Genomic DNA, 23,018 nt, shown 5'->3' with positions numbered 1-23,018 from the left:
GGAGCACAGGCTCCGGACACACAGGCTCCGCGGCCATGGCTCGCGGGCCCAGCCGCTCCGCGGCATGTGGGATCCTCCGGGATCGGGGCACGAACCCGTGTCCCCTGCATCGGCAGGCGGACTCTCAACCACTGCGCCACCAGGGAGGCCCTCTCACTTCTTTTTTAGCTATTAAAATACTGATATATGAGTATCACTGTAAAGAAGCAAACTTAGATTCATCTTTCTAATCTTTCATCTTTTATAATTGGATAGAGTTTGAGTTCATGAAATTTGTTTATGCACACCATTTCATGTTATCTTTCAATTAACCTGCCAAAAATATTATTATTTTTCCCATTTATAGATGAGAAAACTGAGATTCAAAAAACAAATAAACATATAACTTTCCTAAGGTCACAGAATGTTAGCCATGGGGTTAAGGCTAAAATGAGATTGTTGTAGCCACTGCAGCTACTGTGGCTAGTGTTACTAGTGCCCATCCTATGTCAAGCACCATATGACACTGGAAATAATAAAATAATATAATGAGATCTAACATTTATTGAGCACTAGATGCCAGGCCCTGTCCGAAATATTTACACACATTACTTCATTTAATCCTCTCAACAAATCTATGAAATAGGAATTATTAAAATTCCCATTTTGCAGATGTGGAAACTGAGGTCTAGAGGCTTTGATACGCTCATACTGCTAGAAACAGGGAGTTGCTGCCTCTGAATCATGTAACAGGCACAGACCTCTCTGTGCATAGGCTGCAGGAGCTGGCCACAGGTGACCTGGGCAGGATGGAGACACGTCTGGATGCCGTGGCTGCCGTGATATATGGCTGCTCTTTGCAGCCCTGCTGCATTTTTTCATGACTCTCAAGTTGCCATGTTGCAAACCCAAGTCAAAGAAGCTGAAGCAATAAAGGATGTCTTTGACTCATGGAATCCAAGCGACGGCTGAACAACCAAACCACCCACCACGAGAAGGGCAGGGATGCTACTGGTCTCAGGCAACGCTGGAACCAGGAACTTCAGTGCTGATTGAGTGTTTGCCGTCTCTTGCCTTTGTTTTCTTGTGCATTGGCTTCATGCTTTTTCACTACCGATGGCTTTTTTCAAATGGCAGGAATCTCAGTCTCCAATAGCTCATGAAATTCATCTTTTTACTTTCACCAACAGAGAAGGTCTGACACTCTTGGGTCTAGTTGGAAAAAATTCCACAGAAGAGCTCTGATTGGCCTGGCTTATATAAGAAGCCATCCCTGGACCAATCAAATGTAGCCAAGGAGACACATCCTGTAAGAACATGTAAGAATTGTCATGTACAGTTGTGCAGTTTGGGTATTTCACACAGGTGTCTACCCAAAGGACACATGGGGCTTGAAATCCAGCCAATACTCTGCTCACCAAGCCATGCAGCCTGGAGTAGAAACCTTCCCAAAGGAAGGGACGCCCTTTGTTTCTCTCAGACACTGGGGTTTGTCAAGCTGGGCACCCACTGGGCTGAATCCTTTTTTTTAAAAAAAATGAGGTATAGTTGACATATATCATTATGTTAGTTTCAGGTACACTGTGTAAGGATTTGATATTTACATATATTGTGAAATGATCACCATAGGTCTAGTTAGTAACTGTCATAGCTATAAATTTTTTTTCTTGTGATGAGAACTTTTAAGATGTACTCTCTTAGCAACTTTCAAATATGCAATACAGCATTAGTATTATAGTCACCATGCTGTACATTGCATCCCTGGGACTTATTTATTTTATAACTGGAAGTTTGTACCTTAAACCCCCTTCATCCGTTTCACCCATCCCCTGCCCCTCCTCTGGCAACCATCCATCTGTTCTTGTACCTAAGAATGAGCCCTCATCCCTTTTTTCACACAACAGCATTGATTAGGCTTATGGCAGCCTTGTGTAAAATATGACAGCTTGTAAGGAAATACTGTATTTGTGGATGGAGGAAGAAAAGGGAAGTATTAATTTCAGAAAAGGGAAGATAATCAAACGATGAGGGGGAATTTAAGCCATTGGTTGTACTCTAAGATTTCTTGCTTAGAACAATGAGTGGAAATAGAAATAGGAAACTATTTCTATTTCGTGTAAATTTTTAAAAACAATTCCACAATTAAGTCATGGAAAGGTGATAAATAGAGGCTATGATATGAGCAAAACCCAGCTACCATTTCAAGGTCTAACAGCACCTTGGGGAGTGGCTTGTTACTTTTCCAGGCAAATACACATCCATTCAGAACTTCTCTCGCAGTGGATTTCAGTTAAACAGTTTCATGGTTTTTACGTGAAAAGACAGTCTGACATCTCATAGAGATGCGTGATAGTCTGATAGTCTCTGCTAGCAAAGTGCTACAGAAAACAGCTCTGGTTACATTAAAATGATATTTTTAGCACCAGGTTTGTGAGGCTGTAAAAGCTTTCTTTTTATTTATTTATTTATTTCAGTACGCGGGCCTCTCACCGCTGTGGCCTCTCCCGTTGCGGAGCACAGGCTCCGGACGCACAGGCTCAGCGGCCATGGCTCACGGGCCCAGCCGCTCCGCGGCACGTGGGATCTTCCTGGACTGGGGCACGAACCCGCGTCTGCTGCATCGGCAGGCGGACTCTCAACCACTGCGCCACCAGGGAAGCCCAAAAGCTTTATTTTTTACACAAACTTAAGCTCTTTCTCATGGGTCAGGGCAAGGTTTTCTCTGGAATACAGTCATCCCACCTCTCCCCAGCAGGCCCAGCATGTTCTCTAAAGCCCTGGGTCATGTTGAGATGATAAGACTGGGCATGTGTCTAACGATGGGCAGAGAGAGGCTGCGCTTGGGGGCACGGCCAGCCCGCCTGGTTCAGGGCAGGCCAACCCCGAAAGCACCATGCCAAGGGTCCCTTGTATCTATTCTGGGATGACCAATTCCCAAGCAGTCATCTTCTTCCCAGATACGATCTCAAGAGTGGGAGCTTTGCCATCATCCCCAGGCAGAGAGCAGCAGGGGAAGAATCTGATATTTCAAGGCTGAAATAACAGACTAGCAGTTTCTTCCGCTGCAGTGTCTCCCTGTCTTAAGCAGATTCCGAATTTTAGACTCTCCGAGGCCGCTTCCGTTTTCCTGGGCCCCTTGTTGTTTCTTCAGTTACCCTTTTTCAAGAGCCCAGACTCAGGCGTCTTTGATCTCCCCACATCCTCCTCCTCTTCCCTTCTGCCTCCTCTTGCCTAGGGGTCTTTCTCTGTTTGATTAAGTAGTCAGGACCTAGAGAAAGGAACATCCGGGGAGCATCGGAGGAGGAGAAAGTTGTACCAAAGCCTCCTGGAGCAAGGATGGGTGGTACCCACTGTCTTGATTCTCCTTCCTGCCTTCATTTCTCTTGTATCTCTACTTGTTTCTTAAACTTCACTCAACCTCTCCTCCCCGCTTATTCTTTTACCTCTCTTCCTTTGTCTTCTCTACCTGCCACCAAGCCGTCCTTACAGAATTTCTTCTGTTAGGAAAGCGAACAGCCCGCTCAGCACATTTCAAATCTGATTTTCGTTTGCTCAGTTAAAACCATATACCCTTTAGCAAGGAACTCAAGAGATTTCCTGGGGGATGTGCGGGGTCCATGGCAACCATCAGGCTGCACACACACACTTGTTCTGCTGCCTTTCCCCGTGTGTCGAATCCTTTGGACCAGCGGAAGTCACATACACCACTGCTGGTGGCGGAGAGATTTAAGAGCCTGGAAAGAGGATGGCTTTAAGCAGAGGCCGCCCAATGCACATGCATGCCTTAAGCATGTAGATAAGAAATAAACATTTCCTGTTTTATGCCACTGAGGTTCTTGGTCTGTTTGTTACTGCAGCTGATGTTGCAGCCTAGCTGTTACAGAACAGAACCTGATGACAACCAGGCAGACAGAATGACATGTTTCCAACTGAGTAACCTTCATGGAACATTTGCAGCATGAAATTGCGGCTTGCAACTCACTGAGATCAGGAAGGTAGGCCAGCGACAGAGGCTTCTTCTGGCGCTCAGCATCTTTAGTTTTACTTATGCTTCAGACAGAAAAGAATGACACCAAATCAAGGACAGGCTGCTCTGTGATATCTTGTCCCCATTCCCTGTTCTCCAGCCTTCAGCAGAGGCTGGTGTTTGTTACTGGTGTCCCCCAGATGGGGCACTGCTCTCTCCTTTATTGGTTCTATGCCTGTTATGCTCCCCCAATACACTCATCTCAATATCAGAAAGGCTCCAGAAATTTCCCTGCCTTAGACCCTCAGCCCCAGATAGAAGGAAAAATTTCTCTCCTAAGTTGCTTACAAAATCCTTATTTCTTATCCCAGGCCGGATTATTTCCCAAGATGACTGATTCTGGGAGCTGCTTCTCCTTTTGAGGAAACTTCAGCCTCATCTTCATGTACCATGATCTGATCTATGGCTCCAACCAGACCATCACCCAATTGTACTAGATAGAATAAAACAGGCTTTGCTGTGGCAACAAACAACCTTAGACTTCAGAAGGATGGCTCAGGGTTCTGAAAAGGTCTTCTGTGTGGTCTGTGTACTGGTATTCAGGAAAACTTTTGAGTGTGTTTCTACAGTGTTTATTTTTTAGAATAATTGAAATTTATTAATTCCAGGCATTTCCTATTTCTTGCCTGGAAAAATCCATTCCTTTGTGTCAATTTCTCTGTGAAGTTTTCCCCGACTCTGGGCAGGATGAACATCCTCATTCTGGTAATTCCACAGCACCGTCCTCCATATCAAAATTACCGCATTATATTGTGATTTGCTATTTTTTATGTCTCTCTCGTGTTACTCGAAAATACCTTCCTGAGGACAGGAATTAGGTATATTATTCCTGTGTCTCTCCTAGTGCCCAGCATGGTACTTGGGATGTAGGAATAATACCATGCATGTCAGCCATGTGGACGAGGGGCACTGAAAGGCATCGTCATTTCTCCATTCATTCTTGGGCTGTGCATGTGTGTTTCTGTATTGTAGGGGTATGGAATATAGTTATACCTGTGTAGCATCACGTATGAAGGGATGTGTCCAAAATGGTCCATAGTGAATCTGTCAAAATAGTTCATGGGCTGAAATATACAATAGGCTTGAGAACTATTTTTGCAGACAATCACATCCCGAAAAGGAAGTGTGAGGTGCTTATTCGGCAGACAAGGCTTCCATACCCTGTAGTAATAACCTCATGTTTACCTCTGCACCAGTGCCTTTATATTTATTTATTTTTTTAAGATTTTTTTTAATGTGGACCATTTTTTTAAAGTCTTTATTGAATTTGTTACAACATTGCTTCTGTTTTATATTTTGGTTTTTTAGCCACGAGTCATGTGGGATCCTAGCTCCCCGACTAGGGATCAAACCCTCAGCCCCTGCATTGGAAGGTGAAGTCTTAACCACTGGACCGCCAGGGAAGTCCCTGCCTTTATATTTAAAATCAGAACTTTAAAAAGAATCTTCTTTTTTTTTTTCCCTTAATGGCACATAATACACTGTTGTATCCTTAAACTGGCAGTTTGAGATATTTTTAGTAGAAAATAAAGGAAGTGGTCAATTTTTTTTTCTTGGTAGGGATTTTTAAGCCCACATGATAAATCAACATTTTAAACAAATTTCTTCTTCTGAGTTCTCCTTTTCTGGTTTCACCTATTTTTATTTTTATTTTTATTTATTTATTTATTCTTTTGTGAGATGAGTATGGTAAACCTTGTTGAGAAACAACAAAAAAAAAGAGGGAGTGGCAGATTATCACTGAGTTATTACAGAATTGCATTGCTACGTCTTTTCCCCTATTATAGGCAATGATATTTTGTCATTTGTCAACTCCCTGCAAATATCCTTCTTTTCCCCCACAAGTCAAAAATGTCTTCTTTAGGGCATACAGGATAAGTTGTAATAACACATTTGATAGCTCTAAATAATTCTCTGCTATCAATGTACACAGTGAATGTTATTAATGGGAGACTCTTTGCATGGGCCCTGAAAATAGGCAATAACTCAACTTGTCAGCATTTTGATAACTACAGCCTTCAATTTAACATGAAGAAATATCAGATTCAGTTTAGCAGTTTCAAAAGCAATGAATACAGATGATGAAATTTCTTCTTTCAGGCAAAGAGACTGCAACTTATTATACATAGACACTTATTTCTAATAATGTCATTTCAGTTTACTTCTCAGTTGCCTGATATTAGAAGTATTTGCCCGGGAATTGGATGAGAATTTAATCATCATTTCAGAGCTCCAGGCCCATCTCAGGGGCCAACTGAACATCTTATCAGCAATTGAGCAGCAATGCTATTTATCTTTTTCCTATACTTTCTTATTTCCTTTTTTTTCTTACCTTCCAAGTTTATTTCTTTTTTTCTCTTTAAATGTGTGTTGGAGTATAGTATAGTTGATTTACAATGTCATGTTAGTTTCTGCTGTACAGCAAAGCGAATCAGTTATACATATATCCACTCTTTTTAAGATACTTTTCCCACATAGGTCATTACAGAGTATTGAGTAGAGTTCCCTGTGCTCTACAGTAGCTCTTTATTAGTTATCTATTTTATGTACAGTAGCACATCCAAGTTAATTTCTAAACATCCCAGAATTAGCTCCCTTTCAGATGGGAATTAACCATGATGTCAGGGTAGTTGTCACCTGGGTGTGGCTTGTCCCTCCTTCCAACCTTATCCCTTCAAGACTCAGATGAGGCCTCCTTCTAAAAACACCCTTCTTCCCCTCCAGACACCGTCATTCTGGGTGAATGGGAAGAAACAGATATCCTCAGGTAGCCTAGCATCAAGCTGCTGACAGGAAGGGCTGCAAGGCTCCCTGTCACCTGGAAGGGGCGAACTGCCATGACCGGGATGCTCTTCTGACCAGCAAGGCCATTCCTCAGACTGGAAGGCCATCCAGTTCCCACTGTCAGGCCATTGGTAGGTGTCACCTGCTCCCCCCCAACAAGATCCGCTGCAGAGGCTGTGAGGTCTTGCTTGCAGAGTACAACTCATGCTTCTCCAAGGCGTGGTCAAAGCTAAGGGACCACATGCACATTAATGGTCCCTTCCTACAAGATTCCCCAATCGGTCTTCCCTGGTGGCGCAGTGGTTGAGAGTCCGCCTGCTGATGCAGGGGACACGGGTTCGTGCCCCGGTCCGGGAAGATCCCACACGCCGCGGAGCGGCTAGGCCCGTGAGCCATGGCCACTGAGCCTGCACGTCCGGAGACTGTGCTCTGCAACGGGAGAGGCCGCAACAGTGAGAGGCCAGCGTACCGCAAAAAAAAAAATAAATAAAAAAAAACATTCCCCAGTCACCTGCTTGAGAGGGCACCAAGTACTGTTTTGTGTATGGGGTTCATCCCACACCTGCCTTGATACTCAGTTTCCCTTCTCTGTGCTCCTGTGTTCCCCCTACTTCCCTCCCATACCAGTCTCTAGTATCAATCTCCATGTGCTCCTCTGGTGATGCATTGGGTCATGGGCTCCCTGAGGGCAGGAACTTCATCTTCTATTTCATTGTATTCAGAGAGCTTAGCATGGTGGTAGAAAGTGCTCAATAAATATCTTTAAATGAATGGTTCAATGGTCAAAAATGATGGACAGCAAGATCAGAGAAATGTTGGCTTGGGTACTTCTTTTTTACACTTAACGGATTCCTTGCATCTATTTTCTTCTTTTTTAAAAAAATTTGTGTTGGAGTATAGTTAATTTACAATGTTGTGTTAGTTTCTGCTGTACAGCAAAGTGAGTCAGTTACATATATACATATATCCCCTCTTTATTAGATTTTTTTCCCATATAGGTCATTACAGAGTATTGAGTAGAGTTCCCTGTGCTATACAGCAGGTCCTTATTAGTTATCTATTTTTTTTTTTGAATATGCCATTTCTTTTTTTTTTATTATTTTACAAATTTAATCAGTTATACATATACATATGTTCCCATATCCCCTCCCTTTTGCGTCTCCCTCCCACCCTCCCTATCCCACCCCTCCAGGCGGTCACAAAGAACCGAGCTGATCTCCCTGTGCTCTGCGGCTGCTTCCCACTAGCTATCTACCTTACGTTTGGTAGTGTATATATGTCCATGCCGCTCTTTCACTTTGTCACAGCTTACCCTTCCCCCTCCCCATATCCTCAAGTCCATGCTCTAGTAGGTCTGTGTCTTTATTCCTGTCTTACCCCTATGTTCTTGATGACATTTTTTTCTTAAATTCCATATATATGTGTCAGCATACAGTATTTGTCTTTCTCTTTCTGACTTACTTCACTCTGTATGACAGACTCTAGGTCCATCCACCTCATTTCAAATAGCTCAATTTCATTTCTTTTTATGGCTGAGTAATATTCCATTGTATATATGTGCCACATCTTCTTTATCCATTCATCCGATGATGGACACTTAGGTTGTTTCCATCTCTGGGCTATTGTAAATAGGGCTGCTATGAACATTTTGGTACATGTCTCTTTTTGAATTATGGTTTTCTCAGGGTATATGCCCAGTAGTGGGATTGCTGGGTCATATGGTAGTTCTATTTGTAGTTTTTTAAGGAACCTCCATACCGTTCTCCATAGTGGCTGTACCAATTCACATTCCCACCAGCAGTGCAAGAGTGTTCCCTTTTTTCCACACCGTCTCCAGCATTTATTGTTTCTAGATTTTTTGATGATGGCCATTCTGACTGGTGTGAGATGATATCTCATTGTAGTTTTGATTTGCATTTCTCTAATGAGTAAAGATGTTGAGCATCCTTTCATGTGTTTGTTGGCTGTCTGTATATCTTCTGTGGAGAAATGTCTATTTAGCTCTTCTGCCCATTTTTGGATTGGGTTGTTTGTTTTTTTGCTATTGAGCTGCATGAGCTGCTTATAAATTTTGGAGATTAATCCTTTGTCAGTTGCTTCATTTGCAAATATTTTCTCCCATTCTGAGGGTTGTCTTTTCGTCTTGTTTATGGTTTCCTTTGCTGTGCAAAAGCTTTGAAGTTTCATTAGGTCCCATGTGTTTATTTTTGTCTTTATTTCCATTTCTCTAGGAGGTGGGTCAAAAAGGATCTTGCTGTGATTTATGTCATAGAGTGTTCTGCCTATGTTTTCCTCTAGGAGTTTGATAGTGTCTGGCCTTACATTTAGGTCTTTAATCCATTTTGAGCTAATTTTTGTGTATGGTGTTAGGGAGTGATCTAATCTCATACTTTTACATGTCCCTGTCCAGTTCTCCCAGCACCACTTATTGAAGAGACTGTCCTTTCTCCACTGTACATTCCTGCCTCCTTTATCAAAGATAAGGTGACCATATGTCCGTGGGTTTATCTCTGGGCTTTCTATCCTGTTCCATTGATCTATCTTTCTGTTTTTGTGCCAGTACCATACTGTCTTGATTACTGTAGCTTTGTAGTATAGTCTGAAGTCAGGGAGCCTGATTCCTCCAGCTCCGTTTTTCGTTCTCAAGATTGCTTTGGCTATTCGGGGTCTTTTGTGTTTCCATACAAATTGTGAAATTTTTTGTTCTAGTTCTGTGAAAAATGCCATTGGTAGTTTGATAGGTATTGCATTGAATCTGTAGATTGCTTTGGGTAGTAGAGTCATTTTCACAATGTTGATTCTTCCAATCCAAGAACATGGTACATCTCTCCATCTATTTGTATCGTCTTTAATTTCTTTCATCAGTGTCTTATAATTTTCTGCATACAGGTCTTTTGTCTCCTTAGGTAGGTTTATTCCTAGATATTTTATTCTTTTTGTTGCAATGGTAAATGGGAGTGTTTCCTTGATTTCACTTTCAGATTTTTCATCATTAGTATATAGGAATGCCAGAGATTTCTGTGCATTAATTTTGTATCCTGCAACTTTACCAAATTCATTGATTAGCTCTAGTAGTTTTCTGGTAGCATCTTTAGGATTCTCTATGTATAGTATCATGTCATCTGCAAACAGTGACAGCTTTACTTCTTCTTTTCCCATTTGGATTCCTTTTATTTCCTTTTCTTCTCTGATTGCTGTGGCTAAAACTTCCAAAACTATGTTGAATAAGAGTGGTGAGAGTGGGCAACCTTGTCTTGTTCCTGATCTTAGTGGAAATGGTTTCAGTTTTTCACCATTGAGGACGATGCTGGCTGTGGGTTTGTCATATATGGCCTTTATTATGTTGAGGAAAGTTCCCTCTATGCCTACTTTCTGCAGGGTTTTTATCATAAATGGGTGTTGAATTTTGTCAAAAGCTTTCTCTGCATCTATGGAGATGATCATATGGTTTTTCTCCTTCAACTTGTTAATATGGTGTATCACATTGATTGATTTGCGTATATTGAAGAATCCTTGCATTCCTGGAATAAACCCCACTTGATCATGGTGTATGATCCTTTTAATGTGCTGTTGGATTCTGTTTGCTAGTATTTTGTTGAGGATTTTTGCATCTATGTTCATCAGTGATATTGGCCTGTAGTTTTCTTTCTTTGTGACATCCTTGTCTGGTTTTGGTATCAAGGTGATGGTGGCCTCGTAGAATGAGTTTGGGAGTGTTCCTCCCTCTGCTATATTTTGGAAGAGTTTGAGAAGAATAGGTGTTAGCTCTTCTCTAAATGCTTGATAGAATTCGCCTGTGAAGCCATCTGGTCCTGGGCTTTTGTTTGTTGGAAGATTTTTAATCACAGTTTCAATTTCAGTGCTTGTGATTGGTCTGTTCATATTTTCTATTTCTTCCTGATTCAGTCTTGGCAGGTTGTGCATTTCTAAGAATTTGTCCATTTCTTCCAGGTTGTCCATTTTATTGGCATAGAGTTGCTTATAGTAATCTCTCATGATCTTTTGTATTTCTGCAGTGTCAGTTGTTACTTCTCCTTTTTCATTTCTAATTCTATTGATTTGAGTCTTCTCCCTTTTTTTCTTGATGAGTCTGGCTAATGGTTTATCAATTTTGTTTATCTTCTCAAAGAACCAGCTTTTAGTTTTATTGATCTTTGCTATCATTTCCTTCATTTCTTTTTCATTTATTTCTGATCTGATTTTTATGATTTCTTTCCTTCTGCTAACTTTGGGATGTTTTTGTTCTTCTTTCTCTAATTGCTTTAGGTGCAAGGTTAGGTTGTTTATTCGAGATATTTCCTGTTTCTTAAGGTGGGATTGTATTTCCATAAACTTCCCTCTTAGAACTGCTTTTGCTGCATCCCATAGGTTTTGGGTCGTTGTGTCTCCATTGTCATTTGTTTCTAGGTATTTTTTAATTTCCTCTTTGATTTCTTCAGTGATCACTTCGTTATTAAGTAGTGTATTGTTTAGCCTCCATGTGTTTGTATGTTTTACAGCTCTTTTCCTGTAATTGATATCTAGTCTCATAGCATTGTGGTCGGAAAAGATACTTGATACAATTTCAATTTTCTTAAATTTACCAAGGCTTGATTTGTGACCCAAGATATGATCTATCCTGGAGAATGTTCCATGAGCACTTGAGAAAAATGTGTATTCTGTTGTTTTTGGATGGAATGTCCTATAAATATCAATTAAGTCCATCTTGTTTAATGTATCATTTAAAGCTTGTGTTTCCTTATTTATTTTCATTTTGGATGACCTGTCCATTGGTGAAAGTGGGGTGTTAAAGTCCCCTACTATGATTGTGTTACTGTCGATTTCTCCTTTTATGGCTGTTAATATTTCCCTTATGTATTGAGGTGCTCCTATGTTTGGTGCATAAATATTTACAATTGTTATATCTTCTTCTTGGATTGATCCCTTGATCATTATGTAGAATCCTTCTTTGTCTCTTCTAGTAGTCTTTATTTTAAAGTCTATTTTGTCTGACATGAGAATTGCTACTCCAGCTTTCTTTTGGTTTCCATTTGCATGGAATATCTTTTTCCATCCCCTTACTTTCAGTCTGTATGTGTCTCTAGGTCTGAAGTGGGTCTCTTGTAGACAGCATATATATGGGTCTTGTTTTTGTATCCATTCAGCCAGTCTGTGTCTTTTGGTGGGAGCATTTAGTCCATTTACATTTAAGGTAATTATTGATATGTATGTTCCTATTCCCATTTTCTTAATTGTTTTGGGTTCGTTATTGTAGTTCTTTTCCTTCTGTTGTGTTTCTTGCCTAGAGAAGTTCCTTTAGCATTTGTTGTAAAGCTGGTTTGGTGGTGCTGAACTCTCTCAGCTTTTGCTTGTCTGTAAAGGTTTTAATTTCTCCATCAAATCTGAATGAGATCCTTGCTGGGTAGAGTAATCTTGGTTGCAGGTTTTTCTCCTTCATCACTTTAAGTATGTCCTGCCACTCCCTTCTGGCTTGTAGAGTTTCTGCTGAGAGATCAGCTGTTATCCTGATGGGGATTCCCTTGTGTGTTATTTGTTGTTTTTGCCTTGCTGCTTTTAATATGATTTCTTTGTGTTTAATTTTTGACAGTTTGATTAATATGTGTCTTGGTGTATTTCTCCTTGGATTTATTCTGTATGGGACTCTCTGTGCCTCCTGGACTTGATTAACTATTTCCTTTCCCATATTAGGGAAGTTTTCAACTAGAATCTCTTCAAATATTTTCTCAGTCCCTTTCTTTTTCTCTTCTTCTTCTGGAACCCCTATAATTCGAATGTTGGTGCGTTTAATGTTGTCCCAGAGGTCTCTGAGACTGTCCTCTGTTCTTTTCATTCTTTTTTCTTTATTTTGCTGTGCAGCAGTTATTTCCACTATTTTATCTTCCACCTCACTTATCCGTTCTTCTGCCTCAGTTATTCTGCTATTGATCCCATCTAGAGTATTTTTTATTTCATGTATTGTGTTTTTAATCGATGCTTGATTCATCTTTAGTTCTTCTAGGTCCTTGTTAACTGTTTCTTGCATTTTGTCTATTCTATTTCCAAGATTTTGGATCATCTTTACCATCATTATTCTGAATTCTTTTTCAGGTAGACTGCCTATTACCTCTTCATTTGTTAGGTCTGGTGGGTTTTTATCTTGCTCCTTCTCCTGCTGTGTGTTTTTCTGTCTTCTCATTTTGCTTATGTTACTGTGTTTGGGGTCTCCTTTTTGCAGGCTGCAGGTTCGTAGTTCCCGTTGTTTTTGGTGTCTGTCCCCAGTGGCTAAGGTTGGTTTAGTGGGTTGTGTAGGCTTCTTGGTGGAGGGGACTACTGCCTGTGTTCTGGTGGATGAGGCTGGATCTTGTCTTTCTGGTGGGCAGGTCCACGTCTGGTGGTGTGTTTTGGGGTGTTCGCGGACTTTTTATGATTTGAGGCAGCCTCTCTGCTAATGGGTGGCGTTGTGTTCCTGTCTTGCTAGTTGTTTGGCATAGGGTGTCCAGCACTGTAGCTTGCTGGTCGTTGAGTGAAGCTGGGTGCTGGTGTTGAGATGGAGATCTCTGGAAGATTTTCGCCGTTTGATATTATGTGGAGCTGGGAGGTCTCTTGTGGACCAGTGTCCTGAAGTTAGCTCTCCCACCTCAGAGGCACAGCACTGACTCCTGGCTACTCAATTTGGGATGATTTGTTGTCTATTCATGTATTCCACAGATGCAGGGTACATGGAGTTGATTGTGGAGCTTTAATCCGCTGCTTCTGAGGCTGCTGGGAGAGGTTTCCCTTTCTCTTTTTTGTTCTCACAGCTCCCGGGTCTCAGCTTTGGATTTGGCCCCGCCTCTCCGTGTAGGTCGCCGGAGGGCGTCTGTTCTTCGCTCAGACAGGACAGGGTTAAAGGAGCAGCGTCTTCGGGGACTCTGGCTCACTCAGGCCGGGCGGGAGGGAGGGGCACGGAGTGCGGGGCGAGCCTGCAGCGGCAGAGGTCGGCGTGACGTTGCACCAGCCCGAGGCGCGCCGTGCGTTCTCCCAGGGAAGCCGCCCCTGGATCCCGGGACCCCGGCAGTGGCAGGCTGCACAGGCTCCCGGAAGGGCGGTGTGGACAGTGACCTGCGCTCGCACACAGGCTTCTCGGCGGCGGCAGCAGCAGCCCCAGCGTCCCACGCCCGTCTCTGGGCTCCGCGCTTTCAGCCGCGACTCGCGCCCGTCTCTGGATCTCCTTTACGCGGCGCTCTTAATCTCCTCTCCTCACGCACCAGGAAACCAAGAGGGAAGAAAAAGTCTCCTGCCTCTTCGGCAGCTCCACAGTTTTCCCGGGCTCCCTCCCGGCTAGCTGTGGCACATTAGCCCCCTTCAGGCTGAGTTCTCGCCGCCAGCCCCAGTCCTCTCCCTGCGCTCTGACCGAAGCCCGAGCCTCAGCTCCAGCGCCGCCCGCCCCGGCGGGGGAGCAGACAAGCCTCTCGGGCTGGTGAGTGCCGCTCGGCACCGCTCCTCTGTGCGGGAATCTCTCTGCTTTGCCCTACCCAGGTATGTGGGGAGTTTCTTGCCTTTTGGGAGGTCTGGGGTCTTCTGCCAGCGTTCAGTAGGTGTTCTGTAGGAGTTGTTCCACGTGTAGCTGTATTTCTGGTGTATCTGTGGGGAGGAAGGTGATCTCCGCCTCATGTGCTTCTTGTGGGAGGAAGTTCCTTCTAGTTATCTATTTTATGTGTAGTAGTGTGTATGTGTCAATCCCAGTCTCCCAATTTATCCCTCCCCCCACCCCTACTGCCTTTTCCTCCCTGGTAAGCATAAGTTTTGTTTGTTTTCTACATCTGTGACTCTACTTTCTAATGGGATTTTATTTTGCCTCTAAAACCAGCTCTGATGTAAAAAGCAGGCTCACTCTTGGGGATGGTACATTGTAGCAAGGACCAGTGACATGCTGGTAAATGTTTATCAATGTAGCTGATTTCAAGCTACCAGCGTGTTAGTGCTGAGGGCAGCCTTGGGGAGAGAGGCCCAGGAGCACGCCGTTCTGTGGTACTTCCATTATGCAGCTACAGTGTAAGAAAATGACCTCAAGAGCGTAGATAACAGTAAAATGTAGTGACTTAAAAAAAAAATTACCTTTGTTTTTAATATAATTTATTTAATTGTATTTTAATATAATTTTTAGTAATGAGTGTAACAACTGGCTTGCAAAATTTCTGATCATTTAATAATTTTTTCCCATGATATTATAGGAGCTGACTTCAGACACCATTGGATAGGATGCTTTTCTCAACCTGCCTTCAGTACCCAAAGCTTCCCCATCCAGCCTTGAACCCACACAGGATCGCTTTGACCACTTCTTTGCTAGTATCTTCAACGGGGAACATCTGTTGTTTGATTGGAATGACTAGCTGTTTTGGTTACTGGCAGAGAAGTACAAAGGTTTGTAAGAAAGAGTAAATAGACCAGAAAGATGATTGGGACATTCTTTAACTCCTCAAAACCTAGAAACTTTTACTAAGTATTGTATCTTGAGTTGCAGGTGAATAGCCTGCTTCAATGTAATATTCTTGTATTTGGCTCCATCAGCCATTTCTATCCCTCGTCACCTCCCAAGTCCAGCTTGATTTCAGTCACTCATTTTCTGGCCTATATGTCTCCTTCTCAGCCTTCTTGATTGTGCAAAAAACTTTTGAAATCCCAGCTCATACCAGAATTGTCTCTTGACTTTTGGGTGAAAGGTGATGATTCCACCACCATTACTCCTCTCCTTCAGCCCCCACCAACCAAATCAAATTTGCTCTTTTGTCTTAAAAACAATAACATCAAAAAACACGTATGGGTCTTGATTTTGTGGATATTTTATGAATGTATTGGCTATTCGCATTGCCCTGTTCTTTTACAAGTCCCTTTTAGACTGCCTATTCTTGATGGGCAGCGCTCGGAAATCATACCCATTTAGTTTTCTTTGCATCTCACTTAGTAAAGAATCATGAACAGCTTTCTAAATGCCTTATCATAGCTTCAAGAATGGGGACATTGGGCTTCCCTGGTGGTGCAGTGGTTGGGAGTCCGCCTGCCGATGCGGGGGACGCGGGTTCGTGCCCCGGTCCGGGGGGATCCCGCATGCCACGGAGCGGCTGGGCCCGTGGGCCGTGGCCGCTGAGCCTGCGCGTCCGGAGCCTGTGCTCCACAACGGGAGAGGCTGCGGCGGTGAGAGGCCCACGTACTGCAAAAAAAAAAAAAAAAGAATGGGGACATTTATGATGAACTGATTGATAGGTGTAGAATCATGCTTGTGAGTGACAGTATATGAAACGAACCATCTATCTTAGAGCAGGATCCCTCATTGAAGAGTAAGTCATGGTGATGATAGGAATGCTTTCAAATTTCTGGCAGTCTCCATGTCTTAGCACACTATGCCTGCACCATAGCCTATGCAGAAACTGTGCCAAGCCACACTCTCAAAAATCCACAACCATTGCATCTTTCTTTAAATGTCTTCTAAGTTATGAATATATAACGCATAAACAAGTTCTAGCTATTTTGCGCATTAAGAGTAATGAAACAATATTTCAGTTGCCTTATCCTCGAAAACAGAAACACCAGTTAGCTTTTATTTCTAAATGTTTAATTCATCACCACAACCATCATCATCTGGACTACAGATGGCAGACGTACTTTCTGGAACACTATTTCGAAGAAAACAGCATTTCCTTGAACAGTTTTGTAAAGAGAATACACAGTATTTCTATTTCTCTCAGCTCTTCTCTGCATTTTGCCCAAGTTTACAAGCATATTTGGGACGAGAATGATCTCACTAAAGAACAAGTGTATTCTGTCAAATTGAGTTAAGGAGAAAACCTAAACTGAAGACTAGAGGAAAAATCCTTTTAAAGAGGTTCTTTTGGTTGGGTTGGGTTTTTTTGTTTGTTTAATTTACATATAGCTTACTCAGTCTTTTTGTGTCATTTCCATTCCTGTTTTCTTTGCTCATAAATACCTGACTGGACATAATTCACTTAATTAACAGCTCTCTAAGTAGATTGAGTTTGCTGCCTTAGGGGATACACACCAAAGGCCAGAAACTCCTGAGGTGGCTGGAAAGGTCCAGAAGTGTGTAATCACACACTTGGGTTGAAGAAATAGAACAGACCGATATGCAAATGACAGAAGCAGAGACTGAGGCCACTGGGGGCAGGAGAGGAGGTAGACAGGAGGTGAGTCTCCCTCTGTCTTCCACATCTGAAAGGCTGGCTTTAGATATGATATTTATGAACCCCAGTGATATGCACAGATCCAATGAGCTCAAAAATCAGAGCAGGCAGATGTTAGTAAAGCCAGCTTATTGGAATTTCTGGAACCAATAATCTCAACCATTTGACATGAGCCTTTAGTCATTGGAGTATGAAACATAAACCAAAATTTTAAAGAAAAATAAAATAAATAGAATGAAATGGCTGGAAACCATCAAATTACCGAATTCACTGTGCTTTCAGTAATTTACACCTGCGTATAGCATGAGTACTGAAGTTTTATTTCTGAGGTTTGCTGCTAACAATGTTGATTTCTGGGCTGCAAGATAACTGGGGCAAAGGTTGCTGGGGATCCTACTGAATGAGCTGGCTGTGTCCTTTTAGAAAGCAATTCCATATTTTATATGGTGGAGGTTAAAGTGGGACAGGTGCGTTGGGGGCCTGAAATGTTTATGACTGTTAATTACAGATTGTGATCAGCATTTTATGTCCTTCTCTATATTTCTTTGCTCCTAGGTTGATCTGATACTTGACCAAAAAAGTAACCAGAAGGAAAATTAATATATTTTTAAAGACAGATAGCACCACCTAAATTATCACCTGCCGTGAATGGTCAGATGTTGCTGTATGTTACCTTTTCTCATGTCGGCCCCCCAAAGCATCCCGATAAGACAGCTCAAGCTCTGCTTCTGACTCAGGGAATCTTACAAACCTGACTTCATTTATTTAAGCATCTGCTCTGGGAAAATCACAATGCTAGGCAGTGAAAGTAACAAGCTACAAAACTTTGAGTAGAAAAAGGAAAAAGATGTGTAGAAAAACAAATTATACTCTGCAATTTTGCAAAGAACTAAGTGTGGGTAAGTACTCCTGGCCTTGGAGGAGGGCTAGAACCACAGTCCTTTGGTTTGGCCCACTTGTTTTTCTTTTTCAAAATTGATTCAATATCTTACAATTAGGAGATTAGACACACACGCTCAAATTTTTCTATTTCTATATTCTCTTGAAAAAATCAGAAAGTCTGGGCTAGTATTACCAGAGGGCTTCAGTCCCCCAGGTCTGAATAGTGATCCTTAGATGGCCTTGAGCTCTCCAATTCAAGACAGTCTCCCCAGTCCCTAGGGAGTAAACTACTGGTCCCGTTCCAAGCATGGCTCCACCTGTTTATCCTCCCTGCCTGGACAAGGAGACATTTGCAACTCTGTCTTTGAATTCTTCACAGAAGTTGTCCTAGAGCCTCTACTAAAACTGTGTGACATGAGCAAATCATTTATCTTCTCTGTCTTCTGTTTCTTCATCTCTAAAACAGGGATGATAATAGTACACCTACCATGGGGCTTCCCTGGTGGTGCAGTGGTTGGGAATCTGCCTGCCAATGCAGGGGACACGGGTTCGAGCCCTGGTCTGGGAAGATCCCACATGCCGTGGAGCAACTAAGCCCGTGAGCCACAATTACTGAGCCTGCACGTCTGGAGCCTGTGCTCCACAACAAGAGAGGCCTCAACAGTGAGGGGCCCGCGTACCGCCAAAAAAAAAAAAAAAAAAAAAAAAAAAGCAGCAGAATTCATTGAATTCTCCTGATTTTCTTCCTGAATTTCTGGCCAAGATTTCCTCAACCAGGGATTTTGTAGTATTCCATGGGCTTCGTCCTGGGAATATCCACTGCAATTGCTGCAGATTTCTTTTGCAGAAGAATCCATCACCTTTTCTATCTTGCCTTCCTCTCCTCTGCTGAATTTAATTCCTTGAGTTCCTGGAACGTGGTCTTGGGTCCACTTCTTGGCAATCGCTTTTGCCCCAATGATTTGTATCATCCATGACTCTCAAAATTAGATCTTTAGAGCCTGACCTCTTCTCTGAGCTCCTGACTCCATAGAAAACTGCTGACTTGGCATCTCAGCCTGAATATTTAAGAGAAGTTTTAAATCAGAGCTATCCAAAACAAAACTTTATTTCTATAGTCTTTACTCACACTTTTTTCTCCTCCTATCATTCTATCTCAGTAAAAGGCATTACCATTCATCCAACTGCTCAAAACCAAAAGGCTAGGAGTCATCCCTGATTCCTTTCTTTATTTCATCTATCATATCCAGACCACCAAAGTGTTCTGTCAGCCTCTGATATATGCCTCCAAATGTCCATTTTTCTCCATCTCCAGGGCTACTATCTTAACCCTTAACCACCATGATTTCTTGCTGGGATGATCTCAGTTGCTTCCCCATGACGCTTTTGCTTTTATTCTCTCTCCATCTCCTTCCACCAAGCACACAAAATTGATTTGTTTAAAAATTGGGTTATATCACACCTCTGTTTAAAACCTTCCAATGGCTCAGATACATCACCCAATATCACTGTTTCTGCAAGGCATTTCCTCACCCCCTTTTCTAATGATGCCTGCCCCCTCCAGCCACCCTCTATCACATGATCACATTATTCTCTTTATCATACTCCTATCAGTATTATTTTATTTATTCTCTTGTTTGTGTATTGTCTGTACCCTCCCACCCCCTCCCCCCTGAACATAAACATAGGATAGTTTGACTTTCTTGTTCCAGGAGTATCACAATGCCTCAGCATGATGCTTGGAAGATAGCTGGTTTTCAAGAGACAGTTGTTGAATGAGTGAAAGAAAATCTTTCAAGGAAGCCCAATACATAAAAACAGAGCTCGGAGCAAACTTGCTCTGGCTGAATGGGAGGAGCTGGGGGAGGGAACTGGTGGTGGTGATGGTAAAGGGACCCTTACTTGGCCCTATTCCAGCTGCTCCTGAGGCTCCTTGAAGAACAGAGTGAAAATCAGAGGTGGTGTGGGGATGTGAGGAGCCAGCAAGCTGGAGCTGTCTTGGTCAACAATTTTTAAAAGAGTTTTAAAACACTGCTGAAATAAATCAGTAAAAATAGTAGCACTTAACTCCAGTGTTTATTCATGGCTCCAAACATGACTTGCAAAATGTCTTTCTCTCATTGATATAGCAGCCTCAAATAATAAAAAGCAAAACCCCGAAACTCCCTTTGCTGCAGCCAAAATATTTTTGGTAGATTGCTCTATGATAAGTATTTGAGTATTGCTTGGGGCAGCTGTCAGCCGGGTCACCAATCCTTAACCAATCAGAAGACAGTCTCCAAAAGTTGGTAGTCAGTCCATAACATTGGGGAAGCAAATTATGATCATGGTACTGTCTTCTGGATCAAGTTATTTATTTTATCATTGACATTGTCAACAATTCACCACCCAAGAAATTCTCTGGTTTAGAAAATTGCATGTAACAAATTCCTTATCTGAACATTAACAAAGAGAGTATATAATAAATTAAGAATGAGATGTATAATTTCAAGAAGTTAGTTTCCCCTATCATCCAAAAATAAATAACAAACATTTTGAAAAATACTGATTCATAGGGCTACCTTTCCCAAGGTATTTATGTGTATTGACTTTACCTTAAATAAAGGTATGATATTCTGCTATTATCAAGGGAATATGTCTCCTTTGAGAAAGACCACTACACTCCTCTAAGCCATGATGACATGAATCCTGGACAGATGGCTAGTCTCCCTCACAAACCCCAAAGCTCTTTTCAGTTCCTGCCTCAGTGAAAGAACTAATTATTTTAGATAGTAGATTTCCTGGTTGCTCTTGAGAAGCTGATATGTAGGATGAGAAATAAAAGATTTTTAAAGTATTTTACGTTTTCAAATTTATGTAAAAACTTCATTTAAAAATGATTTTTACAGAAACAGACTCACAGATATAGAGAACAAACTAGTGGTTACTTTGGGGTGAGGGAAGCAGGAAGGGGCAAGATAGGGGTAGGGGATTAAGAGGTACAAACTACTCTATAAAATAAATAAGCTACAAGGATATACTGTACAGCACAGGGAATATAGCCAATGTTTTATAGCAACTTTAAATGGAGTAAAATCTATGAAAACTTTGAATCACTATGCTGTACACTTGAAAGTAACACAATATTGTAAACCAACTATACCTCAATTTAAAAAATTTTGTTTATTTCCAAATGATGTTTTTGCTTAAGTACTGTAACTGCAAGAATAGAATGATAGGTAGTGGCAAACGGAACCATGCCTTGTAAGCATAGGCACAATACAAATATTGATTTGTTGACCGCTGAAAGTAGGAAAAAAGAAGGAAGGCAGAAAGGGCAAACCATTGGTATTAGTCAGGACTTTGCAGCCCTAGATTCAGAAGATCCATCTCAGACTGGCTTAATCCTTAAAGAGGCACTTATTGGCTCTCAGAACTGAAACACCAGGAGCAGAGCTGGTTTCAAGCACAGCTGGAATTGGGGGCACAAGGGGTGTCACCGGTTCCGTTCCTTGATGTTTCTCAGCTTTTCCTGCACTGTAGTGACCTGACAACGCTCGGCTCCGCTTGCACTGTTTACACCACTAGCTGCGTGAGTGGAAAAGAACACGTTCCTCTTCCTCACCTGGGCTGGCAAACGTGTCAGTGGGTTTTATTGGCTGTCCCCGAACCCATCACAGCAGCCCACGGAGTAGCACCAATCAGAGAGGATTGCGAAGAGCTGGGAGAACCCAGCCAGGCATAGGTCAAAGTTACAGGACCCAGACTCAGCCCGTGGAGTGAGGGGTGTGCAGGAGCACGTGATGCAGGGTAGGAGCGAGGCTGTGTGAACTTGTTTCTCCCAAGGGTAAGTTTCTTCACCTGAGCCTCGTTTCCTCATGGAGAAAAATGCCTAGTTCATAGTGTTGAAAGGATTGAATAAGATAATATAATTAAAGCACCTAAAAGGACAGTAGACTCAATGCTTTTTTTTTTTTGGAGATGAATTCTTTCCTTTGTAAAGTCTTTTTATGTTTTTATTTTTAAAAATTTAAAAATTTAATACAATTTTAAAGGTTACTTTCCATGTACAGTTATTACAAAATATTGGCTATATTCCCCGGATTGTACAATACATCTTTGAGGCTATCTTTTTTGTTTTTTGGTTGCATTGGGTCTTCGTTGCTGTGTGTGGGTTTTTCTCTAGTCGTGGCGAGCAGGGGCGGGCTGTAGAGCACAGTCTCAGTAATCGTGGTGCATGGGCTTAGCTGCGCTGTTCTGTGGCATAGTGGGATCTTCCCAGACTAGGGCTTGAACCTATGTCTCCTGCATTAGCAAGCGGAATCTTAGCCACTGCGCCACCAGGGAAGCCCCTGTTTGAGGCTATCTTAAACGCAATAGTTTGTACCTCCCACTCCCCCGCCCCCGTATTGCCCCTCCCCCTCTCCCCACTGGTATCCACGTTTGTTGTCTATATCTGTAAATCTGATTCTTTTTTGTTATATTCACTAGTTTGCTGTATTTTTGAGATTCCGCATATAAGTGATATCAGAAGACGAATTAATTCTTATTCCGTTTCCTTTCTGGCAGTTAAAGAGTTCAGGCTTTGCACAAGTAGCAATGACCATTATCACCAGTAGGTGGCAGTCGTGTGCTGGACGGTAATGAGCTGGATTTTTGGTCAGTGAAAATTAAGAATTGGCTGAAATGGTGATTGGCAGTTGGAGGAAAGCGGTGGGGACTGTGGGTCCAATTGCTGCTGCCCTGACACCGGCCGTTGTGACCTTGATCAAGGTCTGAATTGATCTCTGGCCTGCATTTCCTCGAGTAAAACTTGGAGACCAATTCTCCATGCGGCTTTAAACATTTTTTTGTTTCTGTAAAAAGTGAATCTTGTATTTCATACTAACAATCTCAGAAGCCAAAAACTGCTCAGCAGTCTTGGTTGTTAACATATACTGTCTAAAAATATGACTGCATGAAGCATAATCCCTTCATTTATTGCTAAGTTTCTGCTACCCTGGGAGGCCTGAAAGAGTTCATATAACTCTGTAGGGTGACTAATGGGCCCGCAGAGATGCTCTTGAGTTATACAACAGCTTGGAAAATCCTCCTCCGAGGCCTGCAATTCGGAAACCTCACTATTACAAAAGTCACGTTGAGTGGGCTTCAAAAGTATTTTCCAGTCATGTAATTATGTTTTAATGGTAGATTCTTAAAATGACTTGGAA

This window comes from Mesoplodon densirostris, chromosome 12, assembly GCF_025265405.1.
Source record: "Mesoplodon densirostris isolate mMesDen1 chromosome 12, mMesDen1 primary haplotype, whole genome shotgun sequence".
Lineage (NCBI taxonomy): Eukaryota > Metazoa > Chordata > Mammalia > Artiodactyla > Ziphiidae > Mesoplodon > Mesoplodon densirostris.
This window is presented reverse-complemented; position numbering follows the sequence as displayed.